The sequence below is a fragment of the Phyllostomus discolor genome, chromosome 12 (genome assembly GCF_004126475.2).
Source record: "Phyllostomus discolor isolate MPI-MPIP mPhyDis1 chromosome 12, mPhyDis1.pri.v3, whole genome shotgun sequence".
In the NCBI taxonomy this organism is placed as follows: domain Eukaryota; kingdom Metazoa; phylum Chordata; class Mammalia; order Chiroptera; family Phyllostomidae; genus Phyllostomus; species Phyllostomus discolor.
Genome location: NC_040914.2, coordinates 27,178,597 through 27,197,060, shown reverse-complemented (window position 1 = coordinate 27,197,060; position 18,464 = coordinate 27,178,597). Strand labels below are relative to the sequence as shown.

Genomic DNA, 18,464 nt, shown 5'->3' with positions numbered 1-18,464 from the left:
GGGAACATAGTGAATAATATTGTCGTGAGTTCATATGGTGTCAGATGGGTACTAGATATAATGGGGAGTATTTAATAAGCTGTATACACATATATGTTCAATCACTCTGTTTTACAGCTGAAACTAATATAATATAGCATGTTAAGTGTAACTGAAAAATTAAAAGAATTAACTCACGGACACAGACAACAGTGTGGTAATTGCGTGGGTGAGGGATGGGTGGAGGTGGGTGAGTGTGTGAGGGGGATAAATGGTGATGGAAAAAGAAAAAATAAAATAACAGTCTTAAGTTAAAAAAAGTTCTAAGTTGACCAGTATGAGGTACTTGAGAACAGAGTTTGGACAAGAGTAGGAGCTGAAGGAAAGGGCCCAGCAAGAAACACCGAGAAGGGAGCTCCTGGTCCAGATGTCCCTGCATCCCAATGACATGTGACTCTAACTCAGCTCATCCCCAGGAAGGGGACATTTTCTCTGCCTCCTCCCCTCTGCTCCTGAGGGCATCTCAGTAATGGTCATCCATGCCCCCAGTCAGCAGACGTACCCGAGGGTGATCTGCATGGGACAAGTTTCCTCTACATTAGAGATGCCCCAGGCTCCCCACACAGACAGTGTCACTGACATGAGAGGCAACGTCATAGTAGCGTCTCTGTGGGGAGGCCAGGAGCACTCACTCTGTCCCTGTAACTGGGGTTGGGAGCCACCCTCCCTGAGGAATCCCTGCACAGAGCTGTGGAGCTCAGACCAGCCAGGTGAGGGCTCCCTCCCATCCACTCTCAGGGCAGAACCAGGAGGGGTCAGCCCAGGAGGGACTGGGACCTGCAGGTGGGCAGCACCGTGGGTGGGGCTGCACTGAGCTTGCCTGGTCCTGAGCTGCAACTCCTGCCTGGGCTGGGCAGGTGGGAGGTGGAGAAGTGCTGGGGGTGTTTCAGGTGGGGCCAGACTCAGGAGGGTCCCTGCAGGTCCCTATGCCCTGGAGTCCCCTTAAGTGAGGGAAAGGGGTTGGTCCCTTGCAACCTGGGCCCAGACTTGTACAGCCATGGACTTAGGGTTGGGTGTGAGGACAGGAGTGTGAATTAATGTGCAGAGTCTGGGTTATAACTTAAAAATCCTGGGTCATGAAATGAGACCCAATGACAGACACACATGCAGCTACAGACAGAAGGCACAGAGGAGTGTCTCCCCTTCAGTGACACCCTCACACACTTGTCCTGTTTCAAATCCCCCTGCACGAGGTGCTGGCCTCTCAGGAAATTTCTGCTGGGACGTCGTCACCCTCCTGTGTGGTTACTGTGTGTGTGTCACTCACATTTCTGTTTCTCTCATTGAATGAGGACGTCTCTCTCACCTCTCTTACCCCGAGGCAGCAGGGAAGGAAAAAGAATTTGGAGTGAGATGAAGTCCCATTAATTTCAAAGTCTGCCAGAATGGGTTCATGTGGTGAAAATAACTAATATATGACTTTCTAAAAATACAGTTATGAATAAGCCAATTCCTTCTCAAGTAATTCAACAGTGCGGTTAACACTTGGAAATACAGTGGACCGAATGCACCTTGGGCCATGCTGTGGTCTGCATGTTTGTGACCCTAAACCCATATTTTGAATTTATAAACCCCCGGCCCTGGCCGATAGCTCAGGTGGATGCGGGTTGGATCCCAGAGGCATGAATAAGTTCAACAACCAATCAGTGTCTCTCTGTCTGTCTGTCTCTTCCCATCTGTGTCTTCCTCCCTCCCTCTCTCTGTCAAATAAATTAATAAATTGCTTTTTTAAAGAGAAATTATAATCCCATGCACGTTATAAGAGGTGGGGCCCTGGCAGGTGCTCAGATCTTGAGGGCAGAGGGTTTGTGAGTGGGATGCGTTTCTTCCAGAAGAGGCTCCGGAGAGAGGTCTCGTCCCTTCGGCTCCGTGAAGTGACGCCAAAAGGGCACAGCCCACGACACAGGAAGGTCCCCACCTGAACCTGACGGGCTGGAGCCCTGATCTTGGACTCACAGCGTCCAGAACAGTGAGGCACACACGGCTTTGCCTCCAAGCCACCTGCTTGGTGGTATTTCGGTTCATCCACCTGAAGGAACAAGGACAGGCCAATATGGAACGGGACCTGAGGTCCCTCAGAGGCCGCACTGAGGAGGGGTTGTGCAGGTCCACACTAGAGCACAGCCCTTCCCCATCCGCCTGCTCTGACGCTGCCCCTCTGTCCAGGGCCCGCCTCCTGCGTCTGTTGCCCTGGACACAGGATGGACTCTGCAGCTGGGCTTTTCTGTCCTCCCAAAAGGGCGACCGCCGTTAGGTCCCTGGCTGTAAATGTTATCAACTCCCCTTACCTTCCTGACAGAGACAATTGAAAGGATCATAAAGAATATTTACCGGCCTGGCCGGGTGGTGCAGTTGGTTGGAGCAGGCCCTGTGCACCTCAAGCTCGCAGGTTCGATCCCCGCCAGGGGGCGCACGCGAGGCAACCGATCCCTGTTTCTCTCCCTCCTTCACTCCACCTCCTTTCCTCTCTATAGTCATTAAAACCTATCCTTAGGTGAGGATTCAAAAAGAAAATTTAAAAACAAAAAAGAGAGAAAGCAAACGCACAGGGATCAATGGGTCTTTATTCCAGAAGGTTTCTTTCCAACGCAGCACCAGCCCCATGGGGGGGGGGGGGGTCACGTTGGACACGCAGCTCTGCGCCCGAATCAGAGTCGGAGGGAGGCGGCGCCCCAGCCCAGGGTCTGCTGCTGGGCATTTAGGCCCCTCGGGCGGGGCCCCGGTGAGCTGCGGTCCCGGTTCCTGCTAAGGTGTCAACACTTACACGTCCTGATGTCAGGACTCCTAGAGAAAAATTATATACAAATTTTATACACACACACACACACACACACACACACTCACATATGCACACATGGAGAGAAACAAAAGCTTTGATGTCGAATTTATTTTGTCATAAGTGAAATATTCTCCATCCTTTGAAATGCCTAGTTCAGGTGTATGTGTGCACAGAAGCTGTGATGATTTGTATGCTAATTCTGTAAACATGCAGCAGTCATGGTCTCTTTTTCCATGCGGGGAATAGCGGGGTCCACACTAAAGGGAAGAAAAGTCCTTCATCAACTAAGCAAAGAGCTCAATGTAGAGAGAATGCCTTTCATGACCAAGGGCCAGTTCCAATGATGACAGTTCCTTGTGTCCGTGAAATCTGATGTAATCGGGGACCCAGGAAGTTCCCCCAGGAAAACCCGAGGTGTGGAGCTGATGACAAGAAAGTGAATGAGTCGTGGGCCCCTGCGGTGGGCCCCGAGGGGTGGGGGCAGGGCTGACGGATTATTTCTCTTTCCACAGTGGACGTGACCTTGGATGTGGACACGGCCAACAACCACCTCTACATCTCCGAGGACCGGCGGCGAGTCCGTTGCGTGTAAGTGGAGGAGAATCGCAGTGTCTGTCCTGAGAGGTTCAGCGCCTCCCTCTGTGTGCTGGGCTCCCCGTGGCTCACGTCCAGCTGGCACTACTGGGAGGTGGACGTGGGCACCAGCACAGAGTGGAACCTGGGCGTCTGCAAGGAGTCTGTTCCTCGGCAGGAGAAGGTCATCCTCTCTTCAGAACCTGGCTTCTGGATCATGAGCTGCAGAGAGAAGGACACCTTCCGGGCCAGCACCAGGCCGGTGACAGAGCTCATGGTCAGTCCCGGCTTACACTGCATTGGCGTTTTCCTGGACTTTCAAATGGGGACCATTTCTTTTTATGATGTGGGCGATGGCTCCCACATTTTTACATTCCCCCTGATTTCTGTGGCAGAGCCCCTCCGTCCGTTTTTCGCTCCTGGAATTCCAGTGAAGGATGACAGGAGCTTCATGATGCTCTGTCCTGGGTTCAGTCCCAGCGTGGCCAGTAAAGCTGGGCAAGGCCACAGGGCTCTGAGCACAGCAGGTACAGACGCGCTCTGGGTGCACACAGCCATGGACACCAGCCCCTCCGCTGGTGACCCAGCGCCCTGAAAAACATGGGGCAGCTGTGAATCCCAAACACAAATTATGGGGAACTGTCACTTCCCATATTAAGTCCTATTATGGTTGTTTTGGGGGGACTTCCTTGTATAATTGCCCAATAAATATGTTCTGAGCATTCCCATCAATTACCAAATGTTTTCCTTTTTATTTTGTAAAAGGTTTACTGGGTGTGACATGGAGGCCTGAGAGAAAATAAAAATTTGTATGTGACTGACAGATTTCCTCTGTGATCAGAAACCAGACCTATAGAAGCAGATCAAATACAGATGCACCCTGGCCTGAAGGGCTCAGTTGATTGGAGCATTGGTCCCTGCACCAAAAGCTTTCAGGTTTCTGATGCTTGGTCAATGTACCACCGGCAACTGATCAATGTTTCTCTCTCAAATCGATGTTTCTCTCTCTCAAATCAATAAACACATCCTTGGATAAGGATTTAAAACAAGCACTCAAACCAGAAGACCCTCTTCCCACCTCTGAGATGTGTGTGTGTGCCATTTCATGCAGCAACGGAAACACACATTTGTTCCGGTGCCCAGCGAACGTTCCTGAGACCCTGGAGGAAGGCAGGAGGACTTCAGGAGCAGCTGGATACAGGAGGTTCATGGGCCCAAATAATCGTCATTTTCATTTACAATGTCCAGGGTTAGTGAGGCTTCATTAGCTCTCGGCTTGGAGTGATGAGAACTGACAAGGTCACGGAGAACATTCCTCAGGTGACCCAGGGGTGACTCTGCCACAGTTCCCCCCACCCCCACTTCTACTACAGGTTCCTCCCCCATCCTCACAGCAGGGTTTCCCCCACCAGCTCCACAGCTGCTTGCTCAGCTCCCACCAGAGGCTCTGGGTCCTCCTCGGAGTAAGACTCACAGATTCTTGAAGGGGCAGGGCTATGATGGGGCTGCAGGTGCAGCGGGCGCACTGAAGTGCCCAGTGGCAGACAGAGGGTGGGACGTCAGCACCCTGGCGGAGGAGAACTCCCCTGAGAGTGACAAGTCAGACACTGTGATGCTCCCCGCACAAACTGGTCTGCAAGACCCACCACGAATCAGAACGGGCAAGGGAGGGGCCCAGGGGTGGACTCCAGGTTCTGCTGCCTGGGATTCCCCCTGCAGTACTCCTGATGACCCGCAGAGGGCCCAAGGGCAGAAGTGACACCTAGGCCTGGGGAGCTGCTGCCCCAATGTTGTGGCTAAAACCAGGAACAGAGTCAAGGATGCCCAGTAGCTCAGCGGGGCTGGAGCCACAGGTACAGGAGGCTCAGAGAGCCACCAAACTGAACTAACAGACAGGAGCTCGGGGGAGAGTTAACAGTGGAGACACAAAGCGACGACAAACTAAAGGTAAAATCACTGCAGAGAGTCCTAGTAGGTCAATAATCACCTGAATGGACACGGACCGAACTCACCAACCGAAAGCTGGTGCACAGACAAGCTGAGTGGGTGGAAAACAAGGCCCAACTAAATGCTGCCCGTAGGAGACCCATCTCAATCCAAGGACACACAGGCGCTCACAGGGAAGGGGGAGATGAAGCAATCTGATTTTAAAATGGCCAGTCCCCCCGCCCCCCCGACCCTGAAGAGGCAGTGGGTTGGAGCATCTTCCAGTCCACCTGAGGTGGCTGAGGGTTTGATTGAAGGCTTGGACCAGAGGCAACCGATTGATATTTCACTCTCATATCAACGTTTCTCTCTCCTCCCCCTTCTTCTGTCTCTAAAATCAATAAACATATCCTCAGATGAGGACTGAAAAAAAATGGGCAGAGGACTGGAACAGACACTTCTCCTAGCAGGACTTACAGATGGTAAATAGACATACGAAAAAATACTCAACTTCACTAATCATCAGAGACATGCAAATTAAAACCACAATGAGGTATCACTTCATGCTCGTGGGAAAATCTTCCTTCAATAAAGCAACGAACCAGTGCTGGCCACGATGTGGAGAGAAGGGACCTCTTGCACTGTCAGTGGGAATGCAGACTGGTGCAGCCCCTGTGGGAAACCGTGTGGAGTTTCCTCAAAATATTAAAAATGGAAGTGTCTTTTGACCAGTGATCCCACTTTTGGGTATTTATCTGAAGAGATCCTGAACACTAATTTGAAGTGATATGTGCCCGTATGTCCACTGCAGCATTATTTACAATAGCCAAGCTCTGGCAGCAGCCCAGGTGCCCATTAACAAAGCAAATAAACACAGCAAATAGAAAGAAACTCACAGACACAGACAACAGGATGGTGGTCACCAGAAGGGGGGAGGTGGTGGCAGAAGAGAGGGAAGAGGGTCACATACATGGGGACGGAAGGAGACCAGAGGTCAGGTGCAGAGCATTTTTATTTCCCCGGGAGGGACCATAGCTGGATACTGCACAGAAGCCCTAGATGTCCCACCTGCCTGTCTCAACTTGAACGACCCCTGTCCATAAAGTGACAGGTCCATGTATCCAGTGCACTACCTCACAGCAGAAGGAGTGGCAGAAACAGTGGACTGTGCCCCTTGTTCCCTGTGGTGTCTCAGAAGGACTTTGGGCCAGTGTGCTGGTGGGTGGGGCTGGTTTCTAAGATGTGATTATCAACTGACCTTTCCTACTATTAATTGAATATTGCAGTGATCAATTTTAATGTTATCCCCCTGTATGTCCACATAACTGGTTTGTCCTAATCCCAGTGTGTATGACCAGGAAGGCTTCTCTCCACAGCCATCATCCAGAACACCAGGATAGGCTGGTCCAGTGAGAGACTCCAGCACAGGACACCATAGGTGATGGACAGGTATTACTGTGTGCTTTAGGGTCCCATGGACAGAAGGAGACCCCAGGCCCTGAGCAGGAAGACATTGGCTTCAATTGGGGGTATTTTCCAGACTAAACACACCTGAGACTGTGAGCAGCAAGAGCTGTGACACTTGAATGCACAGGAAGACCAGCCTCGGGTCACAGGGGATGGCCATGTGAGGGACCTGGGGACAGAGCCCAGAGAAGAGAAGGAGCTGAAGGAAATGGTCCAGTGGGAAATGCTGTGACTGGAGCCCCCGGCTGACAAGGTGACTCTAAGTCAGATCCTCCACAGGGAACTGGGGACACTTTCTTTGCCTCCTGCCCCATGCTCCTGAGGGTGTTCCAGTAACGACCATCTCTGGCCCCGCATCCAGATGTGCCTGAGGCTGCCATCTTGTGGTTATGTCCTGTGTCATGTTCATTGTCCCCGTGGTGTGATCCAGCCTCTCCCTGGTGCTTCACCTGCACAGACACCACTAGAGGCTGCAGCACAATCACACCCTGGCAGCCGCCACCAGTGCCCTCCAGAGACCAGAGCCACCCACACCATCCTGATGCTGGTGGACACCTGTGTCAGCTCCTATGTGCTCAATTCCTTTTTCACTTTTTACCTCACTGTGTGAGTGGGTCCTTGCCTCTGGTGGGTGCAGACCTCTCCTAGATGACTTCCTGTTCTCCTGCCCTTCAACCCTCACTGCAGATGCTCAGAGATCCTAGAGCTCCTGGGGTCATGAACTGTTGGAAGTGACTCAACAATCTAATCTGTGGGTGTCAGCGTTTGTAATATTCTTAGTTACACTGTTTAGTGATCTTTCACTGAATGCCAATGTTGTACATAAAATCCACCATGACCTTTATTTTTAAATTCAAATATAATTGACACACAACCTTGTGTAAGTGTAAGGTGCCCAGTGTGTTTATTTGATGCACTTACATTCACTCATGTGCCGCCTAATGGTGGTGATCCACCCTGAGCCACCTCTCTCTGCCTGGGTCAAAGCTTCCCCCTTTTTCTTGCAGATTCTCTTTTCTCCCTCCTTAGCTGTCTGTTGAAACTGTAAAAGATAATTTTTTATTGATTTAATACAAAGAAGGCACATTCTTAGGTCTGGATAATTTTTCTGTTCAATGCTGCTTGTCTAGTTTCACTGTCGGCAAAATGACTTCCTTTCACTCCCATGGTGGCAGCTTTAGAATGCCCTGGAGTTTTTGATAGTTACCTATTGTTTTTGGTTTCTGTGCAGAATCTAATAATTCCACAACCAGTTTTCCATGTATATTGGCTGCTCTGAGGTAGTAAAGAGGCCTCCCTATTTCCATATCATCCCATAGTCATGGCTACACCAAGTGCACACAATTCTCAGTGTAAACATTGGCTACTGACCTTTGGACAGGTGACAAGCCCCAGTTAGAGCAATGAATTCAGCTTGCCAGGAAGGTTTTACTTCCAGTCGCTGAGAGCTCTCAATTATGTCCACCAGGGAAGTTACTGCATATCCCTCTCAGTAATGTCCCTGTTTATCCTTCAGATGAGATCCCTCTGTAACCAAATTTAATCAGCATCACCAATAGGAGTTTCCTGTAAATTATTCCTAGGAACCCATCAGTTGTAATTACTCTATTCAGTACCAGGTTTGACAAGTTCTGAAGCTGACAACTATCTAGGTACCATTGTACATTGGGGGCCTTGAAATCCATCTGGATGATGAACTTGACTGTAGTCTAATTAGCTGAGGTACACTGCCCCTTGATGTTCTCCTGAGCTCTGAGCCCAGCAGCCTCCTATCACAGAAGATTCTGGAACTTTGCAACAGTCCACTTGCATGGAGTGCACAACCATAGTGAGACAGGATAGTAAGAAGCTAAAAAAAAATTCCTAGGCAAGAGGAATGGGGAAGCTAAGACAAGAAAATTAAGCAAGCCAAAACAATTTGAACTTACAGCCAGCTGGTGAATTTCCAGACATTATCTGCCCTAACCAAGGGCACTTGAGAACAAATGGTTTGTATCTCTGCTCCCTAAGCAAAGAATACATAACTTAATTCACCCTGATAGGGAAAAACAAAGAACAGACCCAATTAATGCCATTTGTGCCACACAAACCCAAGGACACATGAAGTCAGGGGAACAAATACAAAATAAATGTCATTGGAACCAGACAGACTCAAGATAAAATTACAATATAATGGACCAAGAATATTCCCCAAACCCCACTATGTGCTCATTCCGACACATTATCATATTAAAAATGCACCTGGAAAGCTGGTGAATATTCTGCTGAAACCCTCCCCTAAGGGTCTCACCCACAGAAGAGCTGTAAAACCTTCAGGACAAAGACTCAGGGCCCCCTCACTCTAGAGCACCCCTGCCCCTTCCTGGGTGTGAGCTCCTTACTTCCTCCTTCACTCTACCGCCCCCTAGTGGGGACATGCAATCAGGAGAGCAGGGACAGTTCCTCCCAGGCTAACCCGCCCATCCAGCTCCAATGTCCCCTTTTCTCTGATTTCTGAGAAGCAAAAGCAGTCCAGCCCTTTTTTCTTTGTGACCTTTGTTCCTGGGAGGTAACAGCAGCCCCACCTTGGCTCACTCCTTTTCGTTATCTTCCTTGGGGAGCCCAAGTACAGCAGCACCGAGTCTCTCCTATTGCTTTTTCTACCCTAAGTTCTTCCTTAGTATCACCATCCCCACACCCCAGGGAGGACACTCAAGCTGGAGCACATCCTGAGACATCAGCTGCCAAGGGACCCAATGAAAGTGATTGGTTGCAGATATGTTTAAAGACTGAATTTAAGAAGGAAGGGACAGCAGCCCCAACATCAGAATGGGTCTGGTGCTTAGAGCAAGGCCCAGTGTTGCCAGGAGCCAGCCTGGTGCTCACTGCTAGGTTGGGTTATTTCCAGGTTGGACTGTACATGGTCTCACAGAACATCAGCATCAGACAAGACTGTCCCGAGGCCATGGGGACATGAAACAGACCAATACCACACTGCGTGTTGTCTCAGCACAGACAGAAACGAGACACGGTACAGCTCACACACTAACAAGCAGCTCCCGGGCTGGCTAACAGAAGGGAAGGCAGTGTCTTTCCTATCACCCCTCACCCTTGCCCCTGTGTGCCACGTTCCTAGGTATTTCTTGAGATGCCCAGTCACAGACTTGCTCCCACGCCCTGATGACACCAATCTAGAGAGGCCCCTGCGCCCACAGATCCTCCTGAGATCACTGTCCAGAGTCCATGTACTGGGCACACCCTGTCTCATGCCCCAGGGGTGCACTCCCCCTGCAGCAGCGATGCACACAGCCCACTGTCTGCCTCAGGCGCTCCCCCTGGTCTCTAGCAGAAGAACACTGACACATGTTACCTCTCCCTGTCAACATTTTTATAGTTAATCACATAAAAGCTGCAGCATGATTTCATTTGCTGACCTGTGATTCTGTGTCCCTGGTTCAGGAAAACACTGAATCTCAGATTCGTGTCAGGGGATGCAGTGTACGCCACAACAAGCTACAGTACTGAGAACAGTGACAAGAACAAAAACAAGTGCCTCACTAAGACCAGTGTTTCTAGTAGCCATGAGGTTACTTTAGACAAATCAGCACCAAAGAATCCCTCTGGTTGTTTTATCCCAGACACCACTTCCTTTCCTTGCTTTACTTTATGCTCCATGGGCTGTGAATTCTGAGGCAGTTTCAAAGAGCAGAGCCTTTTAAATTCTTCCCATCCATGATTATGTTTACAAGGAGGAAGTCCCATATGGCACAATTCTCTAATGCAGCTTCTATAACTTGTCCCCGTTCTTGACTAAGGACCCTTATGGCCTGAGAGGTGGCACTCGAAGCCTTTGCCACCACACAGGCTAATCTATGTATTTCTGTATTCAGTGAGGTTGCCATGGCTAGCATTAGAAATATAGTCAAAGACATGTATTCAGTGGAGCTGAAAACGTGCAAAATGCTGTTACAATCAGATGCCAGGGACAGTTCCCATTGAGCCCAGGGGGTGGGGCTTCTGAGGCATAAACACCATCCTTTTCCCAGAGACATGGTCCCCCAACACTGTTTGCAGGAACATGGGAGTAAACAGTCCTTCTGTGTATTATTGATAGAAACCATCCTGCAGGCAATGGGACGTGGCCAAACCCATAAGACGCACTGGTGGTGATGATGCAACTCATCTTCACGTCTGCGGAAAGCACAAAAGAGTTTTTTGTACAGGTGACAAAAGCTACACCCTCCCTCGCTGGGGCTGCATTAGTGACTTTTAAAGAAAACATTTTCTTGTCCTTTAGAGTGAGCGCAGGTCCCTGATTACAAATATCAAAATAGGCTTTTTTCTTACTGATACACTGAAACAAAGTATGATTTCCATGGCTCTCCAGTGTGGTACAAACACCTACAAGACCTGAAGTGAAAGTCTGACACAGGTTCCTCTTGCAAGACAGAAGTCAGAGACATTTAGGGCTCTTTTTTTTTGCTTTTGCTAAATATACCCAAATATTTTAATGTGATTTGAAAGGATTGTTTTCCATAGCATGAGGTTAAATAAAAAGTAATGAAAAGAATATAAACCATGGCTTTTGAAAGATGACTTTTAGGTTTCCCTGTGGTCACTGGTCCATTGTTATTCCTGTGTTTTCTTTACTCTGGTGACAGGAGTCCAAGGTTCATTCCTGCCGACATCACTGAGGTGGGACTTATCTAGTAGGAGAGGCTTCTACCGATCTTGAAAAGGTGTCAACAAAGGGTAGCAAATATTTCCACCCTTGGACACTTGGCATCTGAATAAGAGACTATTTGCCAGTCCTCAAATGGGCTCTGTCCTTGGTATGGTTTGCCTTCTTTCTTTTGCTGGGGGTCTGTCTTGGGGTTGTTCTTCTGGCACACAACACACCCAGCAATTACTTTTTGTGTGGCCTCAGAAATTCCAGGACCTGTAAGCCACAGCTTGACATAGGTGGTTAATGAGCCCCTTCCATAGTGAGTGGCCTCATGCAAATGCTTCATGACTGGCTCTACTGAATGTTCAGGAAGCAGTATGATTCCTTTCTTATTCTCTCTCCATCTCCTATCAGGACCTTCTTCATCAAAACCCTAGCTCTTATCTTTCTGTAAGTTTGCAGGCAAATATTCAAGGTCAAATTCTGACAAGTCTAGAAGAGGTACCAAAGGCATTGTAAGTGTTCCTTTAGCAGCCTCTTTTGCTGCTCCATCAGCCAGAATGTTTCCTCTAGCCACTCCAGTGTCCTCTTTCTAATGTCCTGGACAGTGCATGACTGCCTCCTGTAAAGGTACCTGAGAAGTCCCTAATAGGTTTTAAACTTCTGCTGCACGCTTCATCTCCTTTTTATTGGAGGCCAACAGTCATCTTTCCTTCCAGATGGAACCATGTGCAAGCCAAATCAGGAAAGTGTACCTCAAGGAGGCACACCCATTCACTCTCTTTTCATGTGACAATTCCAGCATCCTCCTCAATGCAACCAGTTCAGGTTTGTGAGCAGAGGTTCCTGGCAGTGAGTCCTGGGCCTCCACTCCTCCTTCAAAACTCACTACCGCATACCCAGCCTCTGTGTTTCCTGTGTCCATGTAACTGCTTCCATCTGCACAGAGAGTCCAATCTGTTTCTTCTACAGGATGGTCCTGTACATCAATTCTGCTAGAAGACACTTCATCAGTGATCTCAGCTCAGTCATGTATTAGCACAGCCAAGTCAGGCTCTGGGAGAAGAGAGGCAGGGTTCAACTTAGTTACTGTTTTGAGGGAGACATTGGGGTGGTCAAGAGGAATAGTTTGGTACCTGCCCATTCTTCCAGCACTGAGCCATGAATTTCCCTTTTGCTCCAGCAGGCTCAACACTTGGTGGGGTCCATAAATGGTGAGAGGCTGCCCCAAGGAAAACTCTTCAACATCTGGGTCACCAGAATTGAGACCAGAGGGCAACTTAGTCCGGGGCTCATGCTGTCTGTTACCGCTCAGCCTAAAAGAAGAGACAGGGATTATTTATAATTGTGCTTTTAATATCAGAGGCCAGCAGTCTGAGAAGGTGGCAGGTTAAAACCTGAACATCCACCTATCTTGAGTATTCAGAACTAAGTTTATATGGGGGAAAACATGGGAATTCAAAGGGGGACATTCTTGGAGGTGGAGGGCATTGAGGTGCTGTTTCTCTTGGTACTAAGGGGAGGAGCTGAAAGGTGAGTCCTTAGCATCTTCCCAAGCTCCCTCCCTTTGTGCTACTGCTGCCTCCCTGCAACAGGCTCCTCCTCCTGTCTTCCCAAGTCCTGTGGTTTATGGCCATGGAGGAGAACATAAACCCTTTGCTCTCAGTGTCCTTGGTTAGGGAGATAAGGTTCTGTAAATCACTAGCTGTCTATAAATTGTTCACACTCTTTGGCCTTGTTTAATTTTGTTGTCTCAGTTAACCCATCCCACTTGTCCAGGAATTATCCTACCTCCTTACTCTCCTGTCTCACATCTAGTCCTGACAACAAGCCCATTCAGTCAAACCACTGAGTCTAATTTCAGGAGGTGGAGATGCAGACAGGCTTCTCAAGAGAGGCCTCCAGTGTGAGCACAAGCAACCAGGTAAACAAGGTCATTGGCATGCACCCCATGAAAACAGGAAGGACACAGGGGTTAATGAACACAGAAAGTCCTCACCAGTTTCTGAGTCTGCAAGGCTGAATCAGAGGAGAAGACTTCCAAAGCAAGGCCTTTGCTGGAATGACAGTGAGCAGTGACAGTGTGACAGATCCTCCTTGTGTGCAGTTTAAATGTCTGGTGATGTCGTCAGGTGTGCAGGTGAATTCTGTATGGCTGGCATTGCATCAGTGGTTCTCAATAATCCCAAGTCAAAGGATGAAAGAAAAATGAAACATTCGTTTGAAAGAAAACTAGAAAAAATCAGTATCCATTTCAGTTTGTAGGTGAAAAATAAAAATTTAACCAGAGCCCAAGACCCACAATTGAGTGTTATGATTTCCATAGTAACACAATTTCCCTCCCTAAAATTGCCCTCTTTTTTAATATATCAAAGAGACTGCATTAAGTCTAATGTTAATTTGGCTTAATTATTTGCACAAACCCAACAAGAATAGTAATTGATCCCTGGCTGGTGTGGCTCATTGGATTGAGTGCCAGCCTGTGAACTGAGGGTCACTGGTTTGATTCCCAGTCAGGGCACATACCTGGGTTGTGAGCCAGATGCCCATTACAGAGTGCGGGAGATGTAACCACACATGGATGTTTCTCTCCATCTCTTCCTCCCTTCCCCTCTTTCTAACAATAAATAAATAAAAGCTTTACAATAATAGTAATTGATCATATATAGGCTTTCTTAAATCTGTCTTGCTGAAATGCTACAAGGAAATTCTGGTTTGACCTTGAATTTGCTCCTCAGGGCACAAAGCCAAGCCACACAGTTACCATCAGGGAAAATGTTAATCATATAAAAGCAGTTTTCCTGGCATTCTTTCATCTATTGACCTGTGGTTTTTTATCTATATCCTGGGTGGTGGCTGTGCCTCCCTGGAGCACAGGGCTCAGATATGATCTTTTTAGATATATTTTATTGATTATGCCATTACAGTTTTCTCATTCCCCTCTTCACTCCCCTCCACCCTGCACATCCCCTCCCACCCACATTCCCCCCATTTAGTTCATGTCCATGGATCATAAGTTCTTTAGCTTCTACATTTCCCACACTATTCTTGCCCTCCCCTGTCTATTTTCTACCTGCCATCTATGCTACTTGTTCTCTGTACCTTTTCCCCCTCTCTCCCGCTCCCACTCCCCTGTTCATAACCCTCCATGTGATCTCCATTTCTGTGTTTCTGTTCCTGTTCTAGTTGTTTGCTTAGTTTCTTTTTGTTTTTGTTTTAGGTGCAGTTGTTAATCATTGTGAGTTTGCTGTCATTTTAGTAAACATGTTTTTTATCTTCTTTTTCTTGGATAAGTCCCTTTAACATTTTACAAAATAAGGGGTTGGTGATGATGAACTCCTTTAGCTTGACCTTATCTGAGAAGCACTTTATCTGCCCCTCCATGCTAAATGAAAATTTTGCTGGGTAGAGCAATCTTGGATGTAGGTCCTTGCCTTTCATGAGTTGGAATACTTCTTTCCAGCCCCTTCTTGCCTGCAAGGTCTCTTTTGAGAAATCAGCTTACAGTCTGATGGGAACTCCTTTGTAGGTAACTCTCCTTTTCTCTTGCTGCTTTTAAGATTCTCTCCTTATCTTTAAACTTGGCTAATGTAATTATGATATGCCTTGGTGTGTTCCTCCTTGGATCCAACTTCTTTGGGATTCTCTGAGCTTCCTGGACTTCCTGGAAGTCTATTTCCTTCACCAGATTAGGGAAGTTCCCCTTTACTATTTGTTCAAATAACTTTTCCACTTGTTGCTGTTCCTCATCTCCCACTGGTACCCCTATAATTCGGATGTTGGAACATTTAAAAATGTCCTGGAGGTTCTTAAGCCTTTCTTCATTTTTTTGAATTCTTATTTCTTCATTCTTTTCTGAGTGGATGTTTCGTTCTTCCTTTTGGTCCACACCATTGATTTGAGTCCCAATTTCCTTCCCATCACTATTGGTTCCCTGTATATTTTCCTTCAGTTCACTTAGTGTAGCCTGCATTTTTTCATGTAATTTTCAACCAAATTCAACCCATTCTGTGAGCATCCTGATTACCAGTGTTTTGAACTGTGCATCTGATAGGATGACTACCTCTTTGTCGGTTAGTTATAATTTTTTTGGAGTTTTGATCTGTTCTTTCATTTGGGTAATTTTTTTTTGTCTTGGCATGCCTGTTAGTAGTGAGGGGCGGAGCCTTAGGTGTTCCCCAGGGTGGGGCAATTCAGTTGCTGGGTTGTGATGCTGTATGTGGGGACAGGGTCTGAGAGGGAACAGTGGCACTTGCTTTGCTGTCTGTCAGATTTCAGCCCCTTCTGCTGTTTCACCCAAGTAAACTGGGCCTTTCTAGTGCTAATTCCCATGTGGGTGGCCTTGTACACATTCTAGGACCCTTTGGGTCTCTCCAACACACTCTCCTGTGAGGCTGGGAGTCTCTCCCTGTGTGTCAACCCCCACAGGCGTTTTCAATCAGTGTCCTGAGGCTCTATTTCCTGGCACTGGGACCCTAGGTTGTGTGGTCTGTCTCGATCCCCAGTTTTGCCTGGTTTATCTGCCTGTGAATGTGGGACCACCTGGTCAGCCAGCCACCTTGTATGCAGTGCCCCACTTCACAATCACAGCCTCACTGGGTCTGCCAATTCCCACCATGCACCTGGGGTCTCCCAGCCGCAGCCTGCACACCCAGGGTCCACCCACTGCAGTCTTGGGTGCCTGGGATACCTTATGCACCTGGTGCCACTGCTTTTTGTGTTGTGACCCCTCTCTGCCCAGCTGCCTGACTCCTCCCTTCCTACTGTCTGGATGAATGTGTCTATTTTAACTCCTTGGTTGTCCAACTTCCATACAGTTCAATTTTCTGACAGTTCTGATGGTTATTTTGCTTCTAAGTTGTTGTTGTCTTTATTTTGATTGTGTGAGGAGGCACAGTGTGTCTATCTATGCCTCCATCTTGGCCAGAAGTCCTTCAGATATGATCTTGATCACTTGCAGTCCCCCTGGAGCACAAAGATGGAATTGCTTGTTTCCTGGGTTCAGGTGGGTGGTTCCTTCAGTGCCTGAAACAACAGTTTTTACAGGCCTTCATTACTAAGCTTATTAACTGTTACCTAACACTAAAATTTTCTCAACTCCTGAGTTCCCCATCAACAGTTACCATCATTCTATTGATTGGAGCATTTAGAGAAATCCATCCTTATGCTTTTATCAGACCACAATACAAGAAGCACCCTTGTGTGTATATATATATTTGAGAACATGTGTGATTATCTTCTTAGGATAAAGTCCTAAAAGGGAAATGTCTGTGTCAAGATAGCAATCATAACTCAACTGCAACAGCAGGGTGCACACAGCACACAGAGGGGATGGTGGACACCAGGACTGCCCAGGTTGGGTGAACAGGGAGGAGACTGCACTACTGGGCCCTACAGGACACCCACTGCATGGGGATACACTACCAAGACCAGGAGATGGACCAGCTGTACCTCACAATAGAAACAAACACAGGAAGGCAGACTAAATGATGAGAGAGAAGCATGTCCTAAATGAAAGAGCAGAACAAAACTCCAGGAAAAGAGCTAACCAAATTTCAGGCAAGCAATCAACCAGAGGCAGAGTTCAAAACACTGGTTGTAAGAATGCTCAATGAACTTAGGGGCAGAGTGGATGAACTTAGTGTGAACTTCATCAAAGAAACAGGAAACATTAAAATGGAGATAGAAAACATTAGAAATGAAAAATACCATAAGTGAAATGAAGAATACATTACAGAGAATCAAAAGTGGAGTAGATGAATCACAGGATAAAATCAGAGATTGGGAAGATAAAGTACCAGAAAACACACAATCACAACAGGAGAGAGAGAGAGAGGGAGGAAGAGGAGGGAGGGAGGAAGGGATAGGGAAGGAGAGAGTGAGGAGAGAAAGAGAGAAAGAGAGGAAGGAAGGAAGGAAGGAGGGAAGGAAGGGAGGGAGGGAGGAAGAAAGACTGCGAATAGCATAAGGAGCTTCTCAGACACCTTCATGCATACCAACATTCATATCATGGTGGCACCTGGAAGAGAAGAGAGAGGGCAGAGAATGGAAGCCCTATTTGAAAACCAATGACAGAGAATTTCCCTAACCTGATGAAAAAAGTAGACACACAAGTCCAGAGTGCAGAGTCCCAAACAAGATAAATCTAAAGAAACCCACTCCAAGACACAACATAATGAAAATGACAAAGGTTAAAATGAGAAATTTTTAAAAACAATGAAAGAAAATGACAAAGGTTAAAGACAAAGAGAGAATTTTAAAAGCACCAAGATAAAAGCACTTAATTATCAACAAGGCAGCTCACATAAGATGAAAAGTTGATTTCTAAACAAAAACTTTTCAGGTCAAATGAGATTGACAAGAAATATTCAAAGTTATGAAAACCAAGGAGCTATCATTTTTAATCAAGAGACCAATAAAGAGTGTTCCAGACAAGAAAAAACTAACAGTTTATCACCACGAAACCAGTAGTACAAGAAATGTAAAGGGTCGTCATGAAGAAGAAGAAGAAGAAGAAAAATAAAACAAGTATCAATAATAAAATGGCAACAACTACATCTCTATCAGAAATTAGTATAAATGCAAATTAATTAATTGCTGTAATCAAAAGACATATGGTGACTGAATGGATAAGAAAATAAGACCCTTACTTATGCTGCCTATAACTGACTCAATTCAGATAGGAAGAGACACACAGACTGAAAGCACAAGGATGGAAAAAGATATTTCATGAAAATGGAAACAAACAATTCAAGCTGGAGTAGCAATACTTATACCAGAAAGCACAGACTTTAAAACAAAGGCTATACCAAGAGACAAAGAAGGACCCAGCCATTCAAATTATGGCTATTTATCTGAAAAAAAAAACCACCACATCAAAAAGAGATACACATCCATATGTTCACTGCAGCATCATTTACAGAGGCCAGTATATGGAAGCAACCTAAGTGTCCTTCAAGAGATGAATGGATGAAGAAGTGGTGCATGTGTACAGCAGAATATGACTCAGCCATAAAAGTTCATGAAAGCTTACCA

The 18,464-nt window shown here is 47.1% G+C and overlaps 1 protein-coding gene and 1 pseudogene across 1 annotated transcript in view; one reads left to right on the top strand and one right to left on the bottom strand.

Moving 5' to 3' along the window:
* The window catches only part of LOC114510749 (patr class I histocompatibility antigen, A-2 alpha chain-like), a 512,772-nt gene that overhangs the window by 222,365 nt on the left and 271,943 nt on the right, over positions 1–18,464 (bottom strand). The gene's annotated exons all lie outside the window — the stretch shown is intronic.
* Positions 3,324–4,140, top strand: LOC114510762 (annotated as a pseudogene).